Source organism: Paramormyrops kingsleyae, chromosome 12, assembly GCF_048594095.1.
Source record: "Paramormyrops kingsleyae isolate MSU_618 chromosome 12, PKINGS_0.4, whole genome shotgun sequence".
Lineage (NCBI taxonomy): Eukaryota > Metazoa > Chordata > Actinopteri > Osteoglossiformes > Mormyridae > Paramormyrops > Paramormyrops kingsleyae.
The window spans coordinates 14,349,925-14,373,243 of NC_132808.1; the positions used below are offsets into that span (position 1 = coordinate 14,349,925).

At 40.3% G+C, this 23,319-nt stretch overlaps 1 protein-coding gene across 1 annotated transcript in view; it reads left to right on the forward strand.

Annotated features, from left to right (window-relative positions):
* Nucleotides 1–23,319, forward strand: part of LOC111856478 (putative C-type lectin domain family 20 member A) — a 213,452-nt gene that overhangs the window by 59,186 nt on the left and 130,947 nt on the right. The window lies entirely within an intron of this gene.

Below are 23,319 nucleotides of genomic sequence, written 5' to 3' on the forward strand. Positions count from 1 at the left end.
ACCCCAAATAGGAGCTAGGGGCCAGATAAAGGGGGGAATAGACAGTCAAGACATAAAGGCTCTGTAAAACAAAACCAGGCAAAATGAACGACAAACCAAAACAAGCCCACAGTTCACACGCAAAACGCCACCCCCCCATACAGTAACCCAGCGGTTCCCAAACTTTCTGTGCAGGGCCCCTCTTTTCTAGATAGGAACATTGAGCCCCCCCATTCAAACTACACAGGTTCAGATTCAAACTTCATTTGAAATACAACTCCCTTTTCAAATTGAGCGAAACAAATGCAATTACAAATGGTGCAATTTCACCACTGTGGGAGAAAAAAAAGCAATCAATTAAAAATAAAAGTCCAGCATAAGTTTGAAATTATGCAAATGCAGATTTAACATTCCTGTTAATATTCATTGGCATACACAAATTAGTTTGTCTTACGATTACCGCATTTTGTTTTTAATGATAACCGCAGGCTTCAGCCTATACTATAGCACAAAGCAACACTAAATCATACCCATTAATTGATAGTTTCCCTACACTTCATGTAGAAAATTTTAAACCTCGTTTTTCCATGATATGGTTAAATTTTTTTGTCCGGCGCTGCAAAACGTCGCCACGTGTCACCATGTCACATGGTACAAAAACCTTGCAAGAGCAAGACGACTTAAGACAGATCGTACAGCACCTCTCAGAGTATGTGAGCGGAGCGGAGTGAGGCGTGGAGCGGCATGATTTTGCCTGGAGCTTGGAGCGTATTTTTTGAAAGTCGGAGCGTCGCGATTTTCTCTCGCTCCAAGAGTGCTCCACTACCGCTCCGGCCCATAATGCAACTGCATTAGCTATAGCATGAATGAATTCATGTTGTGCAAAGCACAGTTAAGCACCACTGACAGAAAGATGGATTTTCTGAAATACTACTTTAAAGAAGGTGATCAAAAATACAAATGTATCTTAAAAGGTAATGACGACAAAGGAGAAAGCGAGTGCGGGGAGGTGATTACAACGACAAAAGGTTCGTTGTGGAATCTTAAAAGGCATGTGTCGAGAAAACGAGAAGGGTCTGGCTGCAGATCTCCACTAGAGGGACGGAAGCACGTGATCTCCACTAGCGAATCCGGACATGACGTTATGCAAACATGCCATGGAGGTGGTACCAGATATCACATAACCCTCACACACAACCCAGACTTTAACTCGAACGAACAGAAATCTAGTCTTTTAAAGTATACACTTATTATTTTGGTGATCAATTTAAATTATATTTAACATTGGAAACGGACGTTAATAATGTATTTTAATTCTACAAGAAGGGACGTTAATAGCATATGTTAATTTTATTATTTCGGAACGTGTGAAATTCTTACTTTAATACGGAGCCCCCGAATTCCCATAGGGTTTTAAATCGTGTTTGCACAAGTTATTCTGTGCGCACATGATAATTTACTCTGTGTTTGAGGCCGAGAGTAATATGAAAACTATGTCTACCAAAACTATGTCTCAGCGTCTAAACAAATCGAACTGGAGAGCCATTCATTTACAGTCAACAAGTAACTCCATTTTTTTAATGCTGCAAACTGTTTCTTTGGTATTAAGGCTGAATTATACAGTCCGTGTGTATGGTCGCGACAGAGGTGAAGCGACATGACAATAATCATAATAATAATACACTATGATAAACAGGTACAGTAAATGCAATAGGTGTCAGTTGTCACGCCCCGATCGTGCCAATCCTCCTGTGCCACGCCCCCCTCGTTAACCTCATGTGGATTCCCTGTGTTTTACGGCTGTTTCTGATTGCTGTCATTAGTCCAGTGTATTTAGTCCGCGTTTCCGTTCGTTTCCCCAGTCCGGTCATTAACTTCACGTGTCGTGATGTGTGTTACCCCAGAAAATAACTCCCTTTTGTGCATATTCACGGCTTCCTTCGCCTGCTTCCGCGTTTATCGCATGACATCAGTAATATCAAAAAATGTTAGTTGAACTCGGTGAGGTGAACAAATCAGCAAACCGATTAAAGTTGCAAACATAATCTGTCTTAACGCAACCGAACAAAACATCAGTGTCAATATTAATATGCATTATATTATAATATGCCTATATTCCGTCAATTTGCTAATCATATTCAAATAATCAAAAATACTACATAATAACTTATATAACTTGGTCACAATTTATTGCACGCAGGCTGTATTTTGTACATCTTTAACATTGTTGACACTCATGTTTGGTTCGGTTGCGTCAAGATATAGGCTATTATGTTTTCCACTTTACTCGGTTTGTTGATTTGTTCGCCTCACCAAGTTCTCCTAACATTTCTTGTCATTACTGACAGCTATTTATTGTATTTATTGTACCTGTGTATACCTGTTTTATTATTGACTACCGATAATGAAGAAAAAAAGTATTGTTCTTGGCGCCTATTCACACGGACTATAGTATACCTCAGCCTTAATGTCAAAGTAGTGCGCGGCAGCGTTGTCTTTACTCCTTCCAGTAATATTAATTGCAAGGCTATTGTATCTTATTGTACCCTAATGCCAGGTCTAGCAAACATAGTACGGCGTGCTGAAATAAACCTCTTACATTAACATGACAGCTATACGCAGCTAACCTGTTCCTTCCAAATAATAACTTGTGCGCAAAAGACAATTTATAAATGTAGTTATAAATTTATATATTTTTTCTTTTTCAGTAGACAGTCTAAGCTTAAGTATTCAATTTAAAGCTAAATTTGGAGAAGAAGAAAAAAAAAATCACCGGTCGAATGATACCGTTGTTGCTTGTTCTACCCACTATTTTCTTTCGACAAAGCTAAACACTCTCCCACTGACAAATCCAGGCTGTGCGTGGAGATCATGTGATATCTGGTACTGCCTCCATGGCGTAAGTTTGCATAACGTCATGTCCGGGCTCTCTTGTGGAGTTCACGTGTTTCCGTCCTTCTAGATCCTCCTGGTGGAGGTCTGCATGCCAGATGCTCTTGGAGAAAACACGATACAGTGTTCCACTCACACTTGGACAGCAAATGTAAAGGTCGGTGGTTCATAATACATTTCTTTGTCTCTCTAAATATTAGAGGTAGAAATTATAATTTTCTAATATAATCGCCGTCTCACCTGAAATGCTTTAACAACCCAAATTGCCAATACCAACTGCATAAATCAATTGTTTGACACCCTCCACTCTGCAAAAACTCGTTTTTCTCAAAGTGAATGCAGCATTGGAGATTTAATTTTGATCATTAAAAGACTGTTCAACAATTTGTTTTAAAGAGAAGGCAATAATAGCCTACATGCATATTTTTTTAGTTTGGCCACTTGTTTAACTTATTTTAGTTTAGTAATTTATTTTATTTAATGTAATGTTTTTCTTCTGGTTATTTAATCTAACCACATCCAGCATTTGTATTTCATTTTGTTCGAAAGTGAGCTATATTTGGCTTGGGCTAATATAGCTACTGTCCTACTGAAGCACGTTGATATTTTTCTCCGAGTATTGTGTATTTTTTTTCTTCACTGAACGCACAGAGGTTCGATATAAAAATAAATAATGAAAAATTACAGTGCAGCGTCAATTAGAGACATTTTTTTCATGGAAGGAACATGGAGCGAGGATCAAATGAGGAGGGAGCGGGGAAGGAGCGAGGAGCAGGAAATGGTAAACCCAGAGCAGAGCTGGAGCGGAGTGATCATGAAATGCTCTGAGCCCGGAGCGGAAATTCTTGCCGCTCCACTCCACTCACATACTCTGGCACCTCTTAGCCGGCTGAATAAACTGGAACAGCCTCCGTGACGACACAACTTTGCCCTTATTGGCTGAAGAACGTGTCGTTTGTATCCCAGACAGTTCCGATGCGTAATCTGCTATTACTCCCGAATATCATGTAAAGCAGTGAGGACTGGTTTTCAGTTAATTAACCTAGTAAAGTAAAGTTTAAATAAGTGACATAAATGCTCTAATAGTACACGTAAGTTAGTGGTTTATTTATTGTTAGTTACTGTAATGTTGCGCTGCTTTACTTGTTTAATCGTCCAGTCTGTGAAGAGATTATTTTAGGGTGGCACATGCCCCTGAGGCTATCCCATTGGTGCGCCCCTCCGCAATACTTCTGCGCGCCCCCCCGTTTGGGAACCACTGCAGTAACCCCACATCGGCCAGTTCCCACGCTAAATAGACTAAATACGCGCTAAAACTCCCATACAATTGGGAGGAAAAAAAAAACACTTAACACAAAACAATAAACACCAATGCACCTAACAAGTTTTGAACATTAAATACAAAACAATGAAAAGAAACATGAAAACAAAAACATACGGGTCCAACAGAGCAGCAGCGGTCCTACAGAGTCCCCGCGACGGTCTTACAGCCGTTAAATCGTCCAGATGATATCTATTAGAAAAGTAAATACAGTTCGTGCTACAGCCAAGAAAAAGGGCAAAACCGATAACTTAGTCAGGCATACATACCACTCAGGCAGCGCCTTCAATCACACGCAAGAGAGGAAACGAAACACCATACCGGCGTCATACTAGAAAAGAGACCGTCCTGCGACGAAGCGACGGGCACTCTGCCTTCAGAGTTACAGCATGGCGCCGCTATCGAAGGCAAACAATCAACGGCAAAAACGTAGCGGATAGGAAGCAAAGCGGGCAGTATGAACGCCAAAAAGTCTGGGAATGCCCCACGCTGGGCACCAAAGCCTTATATAAGGTGCCCTCAAGTGGATAATTGATGAACAGACTGAGCACGCAGCACACCGCCACAAATCAAAGCATCTCCACCTGCTACACATTCATCCTTTTTCTATACATGCTTGTTCTATGCTGGTGCGCAGGGATACGATGCCGATCCTGAAAGCTCTGAGTGCCTGCGAGGTATAAACCCATATCGGGGTGTAACAGATCATGATACATGTGATATGTGTTATATAGAGTGATTTGATTATATTTAGATTTAAAGAATTATGAACTTTCTAAAAAAAAAAACAAAAATAAAACAGGTGATAGCAGAAGAGAGTGATGATGAGGGATACAGGGAATGTTCATCTTTCCACATTTTAAGCAAAAAAGCTTAGATAACCAAAATTGGCATTCAGAAATAGAAAAAAAATGTTTAGTAATGTTTCAGGTTTAGGTAAGCAAATATTAAGGCACCAGATATCTGGATGAACATGTGCATCTGCATGGTTTAACTTGAAAATAATTGATACAATTAATTTTGCTAATGATTAATGTTTAAATGAATGCATGTATTTAAAAATGACTATTTGTAATTTGATTACAAATTTGGATGGAAATGGATGTGTGCAAGACTTCTTCTGTTGCTCAGTCCTTACAGGAAAGAGAACAGTGGTGAGACTGACTGTCAGTACAAATGGAGAAATAATGGATCCTGAATTCAGCAGCCATCTGTTAATGCAGGTCAGTTCAGTTCTCGCATATGTTTAGCAGAGAAAGACACAAATTGCCAATGGATGCTCAAGGAAATATTCCGTTGTGTTATTATTTAGTTACAGGAGAAACTGATCAGCGCAGGCATGTCAGAAAACACCACACTATCCTGGAGGACTCAGCCTGATGGCCAAATCTTCCATCTAAAGGACTAAAGAGCATAAATGACAAGGTAACAGGTTTGTAACATCTAATAACTGAAGATATAAGTAAATACATCTTCAGTAATGTTGTACTTATTATTCCACTGCGAGCAGTTTGTGTGACATAGTATATTGTATTACCTTAATTTAGTAGATGTGTTTGTCAAATGAGGCATACAACGAGGTAGATAATTCCTAAGGCTTGTAATAAGCAATCAGTTTACAGGAGAGGTAACAGAATGGTTTTTCTGTGTGTTTTCCCTTTGCAAGGGTCTGTGAATGTGGAAGAGATGAATCCTCAGTGTGTCTGGAATCGCAGAGGGATCTGAGGACCAGAGCAGCCCAATATTCATTGATTTGCGCTTAACGCAAAGAAACGTTTGCTTTCTAGTGAATTCATGATAATACAAGTGATTTTCTATCCTTCTGCATCTACATAAGATAAACATTCATTTGTGCTGATCCTGAAACAGATAATTGCTAACTGCATTTCAGGCCTCACAGTGCTCACTGCTTTCCTTGGTGTGATTCTGTTTGAATGTTCTTCTGCAATTTGCATGGGTCTCCTTTGGCTACACAAGATACCCTCCACAACTGCTGATAAAAACATTTAATAACATACAGTAAATTACAAATTATAGCATAGGTGTGTAGAGTGTTGTGTTTCTAAGGCATGTATTCAACCTTAGTGAGGAGTCAATAAAAAGTCTTATGGGCTTTGGGCTCATTAATGTAGCAGATTGTAAAATTCATAATGACTGTATAAATGATTACATTCACTGTAAAAAATGTCTGTAGAAATTGCAGTAAAAGAAATTACTAAACTCTTTCCCCCGACTGAAACTACCTCTGAAATATACAAATTGCACAATCGGCTACTACTATTATTATTATTATTATTATTATTATATTATTGTTGTATTATTATTATTACTATTACTATTACAGCTGCTATTACTATTACTAGCATTACTATTATTGAATTTCTCTGCACAGAAACACTTTTACAAAACTGGAAACACTTTATATATCTCTCTCAGTACCAAAAGTATATGCCTTAAGCTGCACTTTATACTTTATACACTTTATATACTGTTACTCAGTACTTAGGATGTGTTTTTTGTTGTACTTGTGCACTTCACTGTTTGTCCTATCCTGTCATGTCTTTTGTCTTGTCTGCGCATGGGACAGTGAGAAACGCAATTTCGATTCCTTTGCATGTCCAGTGCATGAGAAGGAATTGACAATAAAGCTGACTTTGACTTTGACTAAAATACTGGCAAAAAAGTTGCCAATAAGATATTGTAAATTAGTTGTTAGTTACTGTAAAACAGATCTACAATATGTTACTGTATACTAAATTACAGTTTATTATTGTATACCAATTACAGGACTTTGTTGTTTTTAATTTACAATAACACTGTAAACATGTTTACAGCATTGTTTTGTAAACTTTAATTACAGTAATTACCTGGTAACTAGTAAAATTACAGTAATTACCTGGCAACTGGAGTTGCCAATAACGTGTTGTAAAAAGTTCTAGGAACGTCATGTTGCTGTAAAATATTTATACAGAAAAAAAGTTGCAAATTGTATAAATTACAGGACTGACTGCCAAATAATGTACATATATAGCGGTTTGGCCAAACCAATTAACATACAAAGGGGTCAACCAAATAATCACTACATATAATTAAACAAAGCAAAACACTAAACCCTAACTCCCCCCTCTTGCCATGGTAGCACATGGTTTGCCCCTGCTCCAAGGATTGTCCTTTTGGGAGATCTGCGCCATCCCCCAAAACCAAAGTAACTGCAAACCAAATGATTGATTTCGACAATCATTGCACACAACCCTACAATATGAAAATATGCTACCCCAACCACAGAAGGCAAAAATCAAGACCTATGAATTACTGCAAATAAAATAAAAACATACAAAACAAATCAACTTAGGATGTAAATATATGTTTCTAGCCTTACTGTGTGGCTGTAGCCATCACAGCAGATATGGGCCACCCATTTTGTACTTGTGTGCCACCCATATGGGCTTGCAATTTGGGAAGAGGTGGAGACACATTGTCTTAACACTCTAGGTTGTAAATTGAACACTATAAGAATTAATAAATATTAACACTGTAAAAACAACACTCACTGCACACTGAAAAGTGTTAAAGGTAACACTGAATGATGTGGTCACATATAGACACCATGCAGTGTTAATTTAACACTGGCACATTTGCTGTGTACAAGCCATTTTATCAGAATTAATACACGAAATAAATTAAAAAAAAGGATATTGCAAAGCATCTGTTACATTGAAACGTGGAAGTGGCATGTAGAAATGCTGCCCCAGGACATGTGATATACTGCCAGAAAGGTCACAATTTGTACTCTACAAAAATGTATGAAAGTGTCTGGGGCAGGATTTATAATTATGCATTTTCACCCTATACACTGTAACAATGAGGAAGCTGCCCTCCATAATCTAAAACTAAAAGTCCATGGAAGTGGCATGTAGAAATGCTGCCCCAGGACATGTGATATATTGCCAGGAAGGTTGGAGTTTGTACTTTACAAAAATTCAAGATTGAAGATTAAAGATTCAAAAGGTTTATTCCTTACGTACACAGTTGTACACATACAACATGTAGTGGAATGCAACCCTGGTCACTCCGAGCAGCTGTGCATGATGAGAGAGTAACAAAATATAGAAAAAATAAGAAAAATAATAAGATAAAAAATATATGTAATGTTCAGCTGTGCATAATCTATACATAAGTGATAGGTAAGAGGTATATAAGTGGAATGTGCAAGAGGCCTGAGGTATGTGCCAATGATTTGGACAGTGTGAAGCAGCACCTAGAGGCATTGAGTATTGTCCTGATTTAGGAACATTATGACCTGGGGGAAAAAGCTCCTCCGTAACCTTTCCATTGTGGAGTGCGTTTCCCAAAACCATAGTTTGAACGAACGTTCGCAAACACTGTCTGTAGTGAGCAATAGGGACACCTTGCTGGGTGATGCGGGAAGAATCCTCTGTGTGACCCATCTGTACGTTGACGTCAAAATTCATCTCACTAATGGCACTTGCGCTCTTATCTAGCACATATTGTATGTTCTAGTCACTCTTTGGCTTCTTCTCATGTTTAGAAACATGTGTGAACAGTTTTGAGTCATTGTGTTTAAATGATGACTACTGTATGGTGGCTGTGCTGAACTTCTGCAGCCTGTGTTTTCTATTTTGCATCAAAGTTCACCACGGTGCAAAATGTATTTTGATAAATGGGAATGTGTTTAGAGTTGTGCTCAGATCTGCAAATTGTGTCTAAAGTTTCACCAAAAGAGTGATTGATTCAATAAATGAATTTTGGCAATTGGAAGTTTTGTTCCAAGTGTGTGGAGGCGTCTCTGGCGCCACTGAGAAACAGCGGCGTCAGGATATTGTCCTACATAGACGACTATTTAATATGCTCCCGTTCAAAGGAGCAAGCGATCACAGATTCCGAAATAGCTGTCACTCATTTCAGGGATCTGGGTTTCAGGATCAATATGGAAAAGAGCCGTCTGACCCCCTCGCAGCTCACGGAATATTTGGGCCTCCGAATAGACTCCCTCTCGTTTCGGGTTACGTTAGCGGAGAGGAGAATAGTGTCTTTTATGCAATGTCTTGGCCACTTTCAGTTAGGGGAAGTGGTTTCATACAGACTCTGCCTGTGTCTGCTGGGGCTAACGGCATCAGTGATGCATCTAGGTCTCCTCATGATGAGGAACTTTCAGCGCTGGGTGGTGCAATTAGGTCTTTGCCCTCGCCATCATCTCAGCTGGCCGGTGAGGGTGACTTCGGCATGTGTGAAGGTGCTTTGCCAGTGGTGTACCAGGGGGGCTCTCGAGTCGGGCATCTTTTTAGGGGGGGTGTCCTCGAGAGTTAAACTGACAACAGATGCGTCCCAGTCAGGGTGGGGTGCAACCTTGATGGGCAGGGCTGTGTATGGCGTGTGGCCCCCCCAGATAGGCGCACAGCACATAAACTATTTGGAACTGCTTGCAGTGTTCCTAGAATCAAACACTTCCTAGGTTTTCTCCAGGGTCAGCATGTTCTGGTGAAATCAGACAATTCAACAGTGGTGGCCTACATCAATCGCCAGGGCGGCACTCGCTCTCTCCGGCTGCACCAATTAGCCAGGAAGCTGATCGCGTGGTGCAGCACCCGGCTCTTGTCTCTCCGTGCGACACATGTGCCGGGTGTCCTGAACAGGGGGGCAGACCTGCTGTCCAGAGGAAACCCCCTCTATGGAGAGTGGCGACTTCACCCTCAGGTAGTAAGCAGGTATGGCAGAGATTCGGACGGACAGGCGTAGATCTCTTCGCCTCGCAGGAAAACGCTCAGTGCCCACTGTATTTTTCCCTGTGGGAAGAAAATACACCATTGAGTGTGGATGCTCTAGCCCACCCTTAGCCAACCATCCTTCTCTATGCGTTCCCTGAGTCTAATTTCCTCCACATTAGCCAGGGTAAGGGAGCAGGGTCTGTCATTGATTCTGATAGCCCCACACTGGCCATCCAGACACTGGGTGGCAGAAATAGTTCACCTGCTGAAGGGTCAGCCGTGGCCCCTCCCACCACGCCGGGATCTCCTGTCACAGCCGAGAGGGGAAATCTACCATCCCCACCCGGACAACATAGCTCTTTGGGCTTGGCCCGTGAGCGGTGGAACCTGAACGCTGCAGGCCTGCCCCCACCGGTCATCGACACTATACAGAGTGCCAGGGCATTTTCCACTTGCTCGCTTTACAGCAGGAAATGGCGAGTATTTGAGGATTGGTGTGGGCCGACTGTTCCTTTTCAGTGTTGAGTGGTTGAAATCCTCTGTTTTCTGCAGGATTTGTTGGAAAAAGGGAAAGCCTTCTCCACAATTAAAGTGTATCTGGCTGCGATTTCAGCCTGTCACGTGGGCTTTGGTGAGAAGCCGGCTGGACAGCACCCCCTGATCTGCCGTTTCATGAAGGGCGCCCGCCGGAAACGCCCGGTTTCTAAGCCGTCAGTCCCATTGTGGGATCTGTCTCTGGTGCTGGGCGCCATGTCTCATCACCCTTTTGAGCCTTTGGATGGGGTGGAGTTGAAAAATCTCTTAAGACAGCGCTGCTTTTAGCTCTGACTACAGCAAAGCGAGTGAGCGATTTGCAGGCCCTGTCTGTCCGCTCTTCTTGTTTGCAGTTTGGTCCGGGACTTACCAAAGTGTGCCTGCGTCCTAATCCTGCTTTTGTGCCTAAGGTTGTGGACTCGACCTACAGGTGCTCTAAGGTGGAGCTGACAGCCTTCCACCCCCCTCCTTTTTCCTCTGCTGAGGAACAGAAGCTAAACACATTGTGTCCAGTTCGGGCCCTACATGTGTATATAAACAGGACAGCAGGCTTCAGGAAGCACGATCAGTTGTTTGTGTCCTGGGCTCCCCCCCGGAGGGGCAAGCCGCTGTCCCGCCAGAGGCTCTCTCACTGGATTGTACAGGCTATTTCTTTAGCTTATACATGCAGGGGCTCTCAGCCTCCTGAGGGTTTAAGGGCCCATTCTACCAGAAGCATGGCCACATCTTGGGCCTTGTTCAAAGGGGTGTCAGTCCAGGATATTTGTCATGCAGCAAGCTGGGCTACACCGCACACGTTTGTGCGTTTTTACAGGCTGGATGTCTCAGGACCTTCCGTGGCACATGCAGTGCTGGAGGCTAACGCTGCAGAACTGATCTGAGAAATCAGTTTTCTGTGCGTCTTTATAGTTTGCAGTCTGGGGAGATTGCGGCGCAATCCGGAGCGGTCCGTATCTCCCTTTAGTGAAACACCGAGCGAAGTTAGAAAAAGAACTTTGGGTTACTTGACGTAATCCCTGGTTCTTTGATAACAGAGTGAGGTGTTTCACCATCACTTCCCGTCTTGCGCAGGCACGGGAAGAAATCCTTTTAGAATGAGCCCTCAGGGAGGTCGACCGCATTAATAGGGCAGGGGCGGAGCCTGGTCGCAGGTCAACCTGTCCATCATGGAAGGACGTGGTGTCATTGGACCTTCCGTAGTTGGTCACGCCCAAAGCGATTCCCATAGTGAATCACCTCACTCTGTTATCAAAGAACCAGGGATTACGTCAAGTAACCCAAAGATATTTCATTTAAATGTATTTAATGTAAAATCATATACTTTTTCATAAATATGTTATTCAATATGCATAACTTTGAGCATCCCCAACAACACTTTCTGCCTTCTGCGGTACCAATACAAAATTATTGGATGATTTATATTTGAACCATAAAGCCATTTATGAAGAAGCACAATGTTAATTAACACATTTTATTTGCACTTATTTACCTTGAAATAATCACAAATAATAATGGTATGAAGAGTATTTGTACTCAACACATCCTTCTCTACTTAAAAAGGTTTGTCATTGTGTTGACTTGATTGTGTTGTTCACCAGTCAAAATCATGATACTATCCTGCGTAACATTTGTGTTTTTTTTATCACAGTTAAAACAGTTAATATGCATGTGATGGTTGTATGTAGCACAGAAAACATACCCTTAAGAGCCGTTATGGTCTCTATGTCAAGACAACAGCTGGCACTTTGGGTTGTACTTGGTTTGATGTAGCCGTCATCCTCTTCATCCTCTGAATCACTTACTAACTAAAAGAAAAAGAAAATAAATTGCAGTTATGGTTATCTTTGTGTTTATAAATTTTGTAATTAATTTAGGCATTTTAAAGGGGTAGAAGAATTTCAAGTTACAAGTGAAAATCTAGATATTGATTTAATATGTACGTGTTTCTTCTATATATAGACATGAGCATGCATTTTTTCATATAAACCATTGTTCACAGTAGTTCCTATTTGTGTTTTAACTTGCAATGTGTGCATTAGTACAAATAGCTGTGAAAAGTAAATTAAATACATTTAAAGTGCGCATCTACAAATGACTGGAAATATCAGTGTTACATAACTGCTAACATACTTAAAATGTATTTTGTAATATTTTAAATACTGTGCTATTTTATGTTTGTTTTCACAAATCTTGGTTAGCAACTTGATGAAATAATGAAGAATGAAATAAATATAATTGAAGTATACATCCATCCATTTTCCAACCGCTTATACTGTACATGACTTACTGAATTTATTTTAAGTGTATAGAACCAAAAAAAAAATACATTTAATTACAGGAAACTAATTACTATACTGTTTTAAGTATACTGCTGAAAGCTATATTTAGCATCTCTAAAGTATATTTCAAGTGTACTCCTAGAAAAGTGTTAGTATATTTTAAGTATGTGCCATATACTTTTAGCATACTGGATATATATCTAAGTATACATTTTTTTTTTACAAGCGATCATACCCCCTGACTTCCTAGAAGACCTGAATAAATACAAAGTTGAAAATGGAAAAAAAGACAAAGCTGTGGTGTTGTGATGAAGCAGTATGGATAGCAGTAATGCTGTTTGTAAATAGAAAATATACTAGTGAATTTCCCCCATTCTCTCCACATACTGTAAATACTATGCTCTTCAGTCCTTCATTTCATTCCTGGAAGGAATTTTATGCACATTTTTATGACTTATTTGTTCTTCTATGCCCCACACTATGGGCAGCATGTCATTTCTTATTCATCCACGTGGGATCCCACACTGCCAGTTATTACTTCCGTCCTGAGGAGCCTGAGATAGCAAATGACATATATGGTAAGACAGTGTTGTCATGGTAAGAGGCCACCACTAGGTGGCAGCTTAGACACAGGATAAGTTGCTGACCCAGGCAGCCTACCAGAGAGATGGGTGTGAGGCAGGAGTGATTATCATGCCGACTCATTTGCTGCCTGATAATTATTTCTAACAATTTGCCTAATAAACATTTGCTGTTAATAAAGTCAGAAATGTTGCATCCACCTTGGAATAAAGAAGCTTGAGACAAACTCTCACGTATTTTGGAATATTCTGACAGCCCAAATCTATCCCTTGGCTGCCAGGGTTCCCGGTCTCTCTCTTGGAGTCCATGCCGCCTCACCGATGCCCTGGACAGTGAACGTCTCCACTCTCCGTGTTCTTGTCAGCAGGTCGTCCCTCTGGCTTCTGAAGTCTTGGTCGTCCTGCTGGCCCCTGAAGGCTCAGCCCCCCCGTCAGTCCCTGACTTCCAGGCTGCCCAGCACCTATCTCACATGACCCCATGCTGCACCTGACCTGTGCCTGGCCTGGGACAGATTTCAACAGACAGATATGACCTGATTTTACAGACCCCCACAGAGGCCTCGCCTGCAATTTTGCAGAAGTTGGGGCCTCCAGATATCCAGTCCACACCCACCTCATCTCCAGCAGCCTTGTCAGCACCTCCTGGTGTCCTGTTGGTATCCTCCTTATCTACAGCCACCTTTTACCTCCTCCAGGTGCTCAACAATCACAGGTTCAGCTCCTGAGAAGACCAGGAGAACTTTCCACCTCCTGGGTTACAAACCCCACTTATGCTTTAGGAGGCCTGGTGGTCCAGCACTTTTCATTCCTCCAGCGCATCCCAGGATCCCTCAGTATGCCCAGACCTTGCATAAAAAGAGAAAAGGCCATGTTGGTCTGAGTCTTTCTTATTATGGTGGGTTAGTAAAACACAGCAGCTGAATGCCCAAATGAGTTCAAATGAGTGCACATTAAAATAGGGCAGATATGGGCCACCCATTTTGTACTTGTGTGCCACCCGTATGGGCTTGCAGTTTGGGAAGAGGTGGAGACACATTGTCTTAACACTTTAGGTTATAAATTGAACACTATAAGAGCTAATAAATATTAGCACTGTAAAACAACACTCACTGCACACTGTAAAGTGTTAAAGGTAACACTAAATGGTGTGGACCCATATAGAGACCATGCAGTGTTAATTTAACACTGGTACATGTAGGATCACACATGCACATATCACAGAGCTTAAATTCCAGGTGGCCTGAGACAAGGCCGAGCCTGGTACGAGAGGCACCAAAGGGGGGTTACACACATGAACACATACACACAGATAACAAGGGAGGCCAGCACTCCAACTATTATTGCCTAAAGATTTAGGAACCTACAGACAGCAGAGTGGACCTAATGGACAGCGGTCCCTCGACTTGGCACACAACCCCCTCCCCAGACATCCTGCCTTACATACCACTCACCGAACAGACCAACACCCTAAAGAAAGTTTCATTTAAGTTTGGCTTTTGTATACCCTGTATATTGATTTACTCACGACTACTAGCCTCAATATACAGATAGGTTATGTTTGTATGAGTCCTTAGACAATGTTAGTGTTTTATGTGCCACCCTTATAACGAATGTTCACGGACTATTACCTATTTTACCCCTTTGCACTTGAACACTTATATAAAGTTGAATAAATAAATAGGTATAGCCACCATTGTATACATGTTCTCATGGTATACCAGAAGAATCTGGAAATTAGTGTAACCAGTGTGTCCTAACTTTTAGAGAGTCTTCTTTCTGTGTTTAACAACCCCCGCCCCTTTTCTTCCTCCACATTCCTTGGTGGTCCTTATCTGATCTTGGTACCTTAGCAAGCTTTCTGTTCTACCATGCGATATTAAAAAGAACTGAATTAAGGTGTACATTATCCATTTTGGAGAAGATCAATTAGAATAAGCCACACCAACCAAGATATGTTGTGTCCAGATGTGCAACTTATATTGATATTACCACAAACTAATGGCCATGCCTATCTATGGATAAGATGTGCTGTTTGTAATATGAATATTTGATGTAATGTCTGCACAAAGTGTAACATCTGTTGAGGTGCAACCAAAATATGGGAGGTATTTTCTGCAAAAAATAAAATTAAAATGAAAATGATAAAAAGAAAATACAATCTCCACTTTTCCATTTACTTCCCTGTCTGTGCATAAAAATCCTTCACAAATTAAAATTAAAATGAAATAGCACTATTTGCATTTTAATTTTCCACTCATGTATGAGTCAGATGTGAAAAATTGAAAAATAAAATTAAAAACCCTTTTTGTCTTTTCATTTTCCAATTTGACTTTTCATTTCCTACTTTGGCTTTTCATTTTCAAGTTCACTACATGCAAATATATGTTAATCGGAGCGGGGCGGTGGGCGGAGCTACTGATCACTGCTGCGCTTCTCAGTGCGTTTGCCGATTCCTTTCTTCTTGTGTTTCTTGCCCGTGTCGCCCAAACTAATGGCAAAGACACACGCGGCTTAAGTTAGCTACTAGCTACAGCTTCCGATTCATTTAGCTTCTTATTTGTAGCGTCTTATTTCACGACTTAAGTTACTTGCAGCTTCCTTATAGGGGAGTGTTCGAAGCTGCACATGCTGTGCAGTTTTTAGTTAAAACATTTTGAAAATACGAAATTAAATATTATGTCATGCGATATAATGGCAGGTATGCCATTGTAAGGAAACACTGAAATTAGCCTGGGTCAGACTGCCATGTTTTCAGCTAGGTAGCTATCTGGCCTAGGCTAATTTCAGTGTCATTAGAGTGGCATGCCTGCTGTTTACTATGCATTTCATATTTACCTTACCCAAGATGAATAAGACCTCCGAATTCCATTTGGAAATATGGCTTCTTATTCAAATAAGTGTGAACAATTGATCAAAGTGTCATGCGACCATTTTACTGTTACAAATGAAAGATCACATTATGCCCAGGTAATTCCACCATTTTCAATACAGGAAGACTTTCTTCTACGAAATAAATATACGTTCTCAAACCTTTTATTCATACGTTATTTTGTATTTCCAACTTAAGCCTCGAAATTAGATGCTACGAATAAGAAGCAAAATGAATCGGAAGCTGTAGCTAGTAGCTAACTTAAGCCGCGTGTGTCTTTGCCATTAGTTTGGGCGACACGGGCAAGAAACACAAGAAGAAAGGAATCGGCAAACGCACTGAGAAGCGCAGCAGTGATCAGTAGCTCCGCCCACCGCCCCGCTCCGATTAACATATATTTGCATGTAGCGAACTTGAAAATGAAAAGCCAAAGTAGGAAATGAAAAGTCAAATTGGAAAATGAAAAGACAAAAAAAAAAAAAATTATTTTTCAATTTTTCACATCTGACTCATACATGAGTGGAAAATTAAAATGCAAATAGTGCTATTTCATTTAAATTTTAATTTGTGCAGGATTTTTACGCACAGACTTTGGGAAGTAAATGGCAAAGTGGAGACTGTATTTTCTTTTTATCATTTTCATTTTAATTTTATTTTTTGCAGAAAATACCTCCCATACCCAAAGCACCTGTGTCATATACTGAGGTGAATCAGTCACATACATAAAATAATTAATAGTTTAATCAATTAATACAGATGGTATGAGGTGTGAACCTGTGAAGCTGATATGGCATGTTTGGTGTCAAACTGATTGATAATCACCCCTGATTCCAAATCTGGCCAGGAAGTACCATGAAAGTGGATGTATCAAAAGTTATAACAGCTTAATGAAAATCATCAGTAAAGGGAGAATCAGTCGGGTCATAAATCCCAAAAGGACTGATACATACCCTCTTCCTGAAAGCCCGCCAAATGGATGGCCAGACATTGGGCCAGGAGTCGAATTCCTGGTCATCCCTATTCATGAACTTTGGACCATAACCAAACCCTGGCACCTCAGAACAAAGGTTCTGAGCTCTGCCATCAACTGCCAAGACCCCCCCCCCCCATTCAACCAAGTAAACCAGCTTCCTCTTATTCTAACAACTAAAGCTGTTCTGTTAACCTGCTATAAGACTTTAGGGTCGTGTTTCCACAAACTGTGCTTGCTTTGCAGAACAGTATTTCCTTTTAAGGTTACTCATTTAAATCCGGTCATTGCATTTCCATGATTACATTGTTTGTTACCATTCCGTTATTTCGTGTTTGTTGTTTGTGTTAGGTGTAATGTCTGTCTTATGTTAGTTGTAGTGTTAGTTAGGAATAAATGCATGTCTTTTACACAACTTTAGCCTCCGTTCATTGAGTGCTCACAATAGTCCCTGCCTCTGTGCGATCTGGCTAAACGCTCTGAAACCTCAAACTCGCCTGAAATATCGCGAGACTCTCTCTCATCGGCCGTGAGGGGAGCTTCGCTACCAATCGTTTACATTACCTAGTGATGCAGCTCGCTGGACGAGCCTTCTAACCCAGGTTACTAAGTGATACTGGTAATTATAGTGAATCCCATTTAAGTCTCACATTAACAGACTCACGGGGATACCGCAATTGAGTTTGGAGGAGCCGACCATTCGGCATAACAATTGGTTAATAATCATCATTAAATAATAATAAAATTTTAATTCATTAATTTTAAAACATATTGTTGGAGATATAAAAATTTCATGAGCTAATAATTCCTACACACATTTGCTGTGTAGTCAAAAGTGTTGAACAAGATATCATTGGCTGTCAAGTGTATTTTATAGGTCAATACAAAACGTTTTTGGTATGTATATACAATACTAATGATTCCTGCACCAGGGTTCGTACGGTCATGAAAAACCTGGAAAAGTCATGGAATTTTAAAATGGCAATTTCCAGGCAATTTCTGTGTAAAATTTCTGGAAAAGTTTTGGAAAATGAATAAACTCAGAAAGTTTTGGAAAAGTCATGGAAATTTGTTTTTCAAAAATATCCGTGTACTTGAATTTGTTCAATTGATAATATTGGTTTTCAAATTGCAATAATTTTTTCGTTCGGGCGATCAGTCACATCCCAGTCAGCACAAGTACGTCGGCGCTACGTCGCTGATAAGTTTTTTTAAGGTCGGTATTTAGTAGCTTTTCAGTCATTTGCACATTGGGCGTTTAAGCGAGCAACACTTTTCAACACCGCGACGATCCGACGTTTTCGCGAATAAAACGCGATGCTTCGTAATGGAACGCGATCCAAATGCGACCATCCGCCGTTTATGCGACGTATTGCCTACGTACTTGTGCTGACAGGGATCACGTGACATGTTCTCTGCTTGGGGCAACTCAGTTGCAGCTGAGCAAAAATAAACAATGCCGGGAAAATGTCGCTTTAATAATGTTTGGCTTCAATCTGAAAAGTATAATGCATGGCTTGAGAAAGACCAGGACCCGGGACGAGCAAAATGTAGACTTTGCCATAAAACGTTCGACATTTCGAACATGGGAGAAGCAGCGCTATCTAGCCATGCTAAAGGTGCAAAGCACCAGTCTGCCGCTGCAGCTGCGCAACAGTCAGCTTCCAACCCGATCGCTGGCTTTTTCACCCAGGTGACTAATGTCATGATACCCTCTGCCAGCTGCAGTGCTTCCCTCTCCTCCACCACAAAGCAAGGGACCATTTTGAGTGCTGTGTCCAGAAACGAAACCCTCACTGCAGAGGTACTGTGGGCGCTAAAAGTGGCTAATTCTCACTATTCTCACAAGTCTTGTGAAGACATAAGCCAGCTTTTTCCGGTCATGTTCCCCGACAGTCAGATAGCTGCAAGATTTACATGCGGTGAACGCAAGTGCTCATTTTTGGTTTTACATTGTTGTCTCCCATTGATTTATGTTAATAAATGTCTAAGGAGTTGTCAGGGTTTGACATTATTTATTTTTATTGTGTTACTGTGTCAGCATTATTTAAAGAAATATTTATTTTGTATTAAACCGCATTTGTTCATTTATTTTATTCAAGATACGCTGAATTTAACAGCATTTTTTTGCCCTGAAGAAGGCCACAGAGGCTGAAACATGTTGGCATGTTTTTAATGTATGGCCAAGTTTAAATAAAGGCTTTTAAAACTTATATTCCTTGTGAGTGCCTCAGAACTACTGTTTATTAAGTCATGAATATTTACCTTTAAGTCATGGAAAAGTCATGGAAAAGTCATGGAAATGTAATGGTAAAAATGTGTACGAACCCTGCTGCACCATTTTCATATACACGGATGAGGCTGGCTTCAACTTGGCCAAAGGAAGGAGATGTGGGCGTAATCTGATTGGACAGAGAGCTACTGTTGACGTGCCAGGCCAGTGGGGTGGGAATATCACAATGTGTGCGGCTATTTCGGACAATGGGGTCCACACTCGCATCCCTCTTGTGGGGCCATACAACACCCAACATCTGCTTACCTTCTTGAACACCCTCTACAAGGATCTCATTCCTGAAGAGGAAATTGGTCAAGAAAATGTACCAAAGTATGTGATCATTTTTGATAGTGTGAGTTTCCATCACTCCAACCCAATCAGGCAATGGTTTGCCAACCACCCCAGGATGCTGATGGAATTACTACCACCATATTCCTCATTCAGATGTTTTGTGCATCAGAAAATGTTTAGATTGTGCCAATTTTGTATTGATAACATGAGTTTACATTTTGAGTGTCATGTCCATGGACAATGAATCAGGGACTTGGCATTTTGATGTTACTGACATGTTCAGTGATGTAAATACTCGCTTTTGAGGCTTGGACTAAAGATTTTGAAGAGGTTACCTGCTTTTACTGGTCATCCATGATGTTTTGAGAAATGCACTCGCTGTTATGCAAATGTTAAGTCCTTTGTGAGAAATGCACCAAAGCAACTGAGAAAAACTGTAATACCTTGCACTGCAGCCCGACACAGAACCAGCAGCTCACAACGATCCCCGTGAATTAAAGAAATGCCAAAGAAACACCAGACCACGCCCCCTACCACCGGCTTCCCACGGCTTTTATCCTCACCGTTGCCAACCAGTATAATTTCAAGAGCAGAAACAGCTGTGCAATGTCAGAGACTTGATTACGGAGGCTAACATGGTAACCGCGCAAACAATCTACCTACGCAACGTAGCCCCACACAATACAGAAAGCTTGGACTTGTTGAATGCTGCCATAGTAACCCTATAAACACGTCACTCGTATACCGCAGCCCAACATGTGACCTGGTGAGTGACGTAGCCCATTTCACTCACCGGTTACAAGTATAAGCATCATTTGCAATTCAGGCAAATCTGATACTGTGGTGTACGTTTGCATGCGACAGCATCTATATGCACAGAATTTCTGTGTAAAACATCTAAATTAAGGCAAATCTGATACTGTGGTGTACTTTTGCATGCAACAGCAACTATATATACAAAATTTCTGTGTAAAACATCTATATTCCCCTTTGTTAATATTTGTTTTTAAAATAAATGCAAAACAGCAGAGATGTCTGCGTGTATGACATGGGTCATTTACATGATCGTACTGTGATATGACAGCCTGTTGGGATTCCACTCTGCACCAGGACCTGCAAGGCCATGCTGGAGGCTGACCAGTATGAAGGGGCCGTCACCTAACAGACCCCTTTTCAATAGTGCTGCTTCAATAAACCACAGCTGCTGAGCGACATTTGTCTGCACACTTGCCTACTGAGTATTTTGCCCACTATAGTACTACAATTAAATTCAGGGCACTTACTGTACATTATATATACAAAATATTTTCACTGATAATAAGAACAATGTTCACAAATAGAAATGTGCCTTAAAAAAAAATCTGGGACAACATCAAACAGACAAAAATTGTTTGTCATCTATGTATCCCTTTCAATTTACAGTTATGTGAAAAAATTAGGACACCCATTAAATATTTAGTACTTGATTAAGAAATATCAACATATCAATATTGAATCTTGTTTCAAATTATATTTGTAGATAAAGGTGATTTAATAGCATGGCCGATGAAAAAACAAGAAAAAAATCACTTGTTTCTCAAAAGAAATTAACTAATATGCCAATGCCTACTGAGGAAATAGTTAGGACACCCTGTGCCCTAATAGCTAGTATTTCCCCCTTTGGCTGAAATAACTTCAATGAGACGTTTCCTATAGCCATCTATCAGTTTCTGACATCGACTGGCAGAAAGTTTTCCCCACTCTCCAGTGCAGAATTCCTTAAGCTGTGTGGTGTTTGAAGAGTGTCTTGCATGCACTTCCTCTTCAAATCACCCCACAGCATCTCAATAGGATTCAGATCTGGGCTTTGACTTGACTATTCCAGAACTCTTTCTTGTAAGCCATTCCTTGGTAGATTTACTGCAATGTTTTGAGTCATTGTCATTTGCATGATCCACCCCAACTTCAGCTTCAACTTTTGGACAGATGATCTCACATTGTCCTCAAGCACCCTCTGATATGATTTTTACATGCCTTAAGTTTCAAGGGGATGCCTACAGGTTCTATGAAGAATTCATAGTAGATTCTATGATGGTGAGCTGGCCCGATTCTGCTGCAGCAAAGCAGCCCCAAACCATGACATTTCCACCCCCATGCTTCACAGTTAGTATGAGTTTCTTTTGCTCAAAAGCTGTCTTTGGTTTACACCAAACTGTCCTCTGTTACTATGTCCAAATACCATTGTTCCAAATGTCCCAGTCTTTGTCTAGGTGGGTCTCTGGCAAACTTCAGTCTTGCCCTGGTATTTTTTTGACAGCAAGGGTTTCCTCCTTGCACAGCTCCCATGTAAACCAAACTTGCACAGTCTCTTTCTGATGGTAGATGCATGTACCTTGACATCAACTGTGGCAAGAGCTTCCTGTATGACCTGTGATGACATTTTAGTATTTTTGGAGACTTATTTCAGCATCTTGGGGTCTGCTCTTGGGCTGAACTTGCTAGGACAGCCTGCCCTGGCCATACTGGCAGTTGTTTTAAATGTTCTCCACTTGTAAATTATTCTCCAGACAGTGGAATGGCTGATTCAAACTGTCTTGAGATCTTTTTATATCCTTCCCAGACTCATATACATCTACATGCTTCTTTCTGAAGGCCTCAGAGAGCTCTTAGGATCTCACCATGGTGATCCCACTCATTTCAACAATCAAGAGCAAACCAAACTAAATGTCTATGGTATAAATAAGACAGACTCCACCAAAAAGCTCTGTAATAATGTTCTAATCATTTTCACCTGATGTGGTGCACCTGAATCTAACTCTAGGCATTTTAAATAATAATGGATGTGAGAGTGTCCTAACTTTTTCCTAAGTGGAAATTGGCATCATAGTTAATTTCTTCTGTTAAATAAGTGAATTTGTTTCTTTTTTTGCATAGATGATACAGTTACATCACCTTTATCTACACATATGATTTGAAAGAAGATTTAATAGTGATATGTTGATATTTCTTAATAAAGAACTAAACATTTAATAGGGTGTCCTAATTTTTTCACATGACTGTATATACCTTGTTTATTCATTTGCAGCATTTTGTATGCTACTGGCAGTTTTTCCAGGAACAAAATGCACACAGTTGCTAAGAACTGAACACTGCAAGACACACACATTAAGCAAAAACAAGACAAATGCTGTGATTATTCAAAAACATGTTTATTAAGCCGTTAAATTAAAAAACAAGAAATTACAAAGATGCCATTTGCATTTAATAAAATAAAAAGCATAATTAAAATTTCAATGGCCAGCCTTTTTGGTAGCACTAAAATTGACTGAAAAGTATGTTTAAAATCAGGTATCTTAAAGTATTTTAAGCTAGAATTCTAAATGATATTATAAAATATGTTGGACTAAAATAGACTGAAACATTTTAAAGTGTACATAATTATACTTATAAAACGTGTATTTTTATTGTACGGTGAATTTAAATGTAAAATATACTTTCTGAAAGTACTCCATTGTACACTTAAAGTATATTGGTCTAAAGTACACTTTTAAAAATATACTAAGGTGTATTTGATTATAGATATACTTTTATTCAAGTGTGCTTTAGTGTACTTAATATGGCTT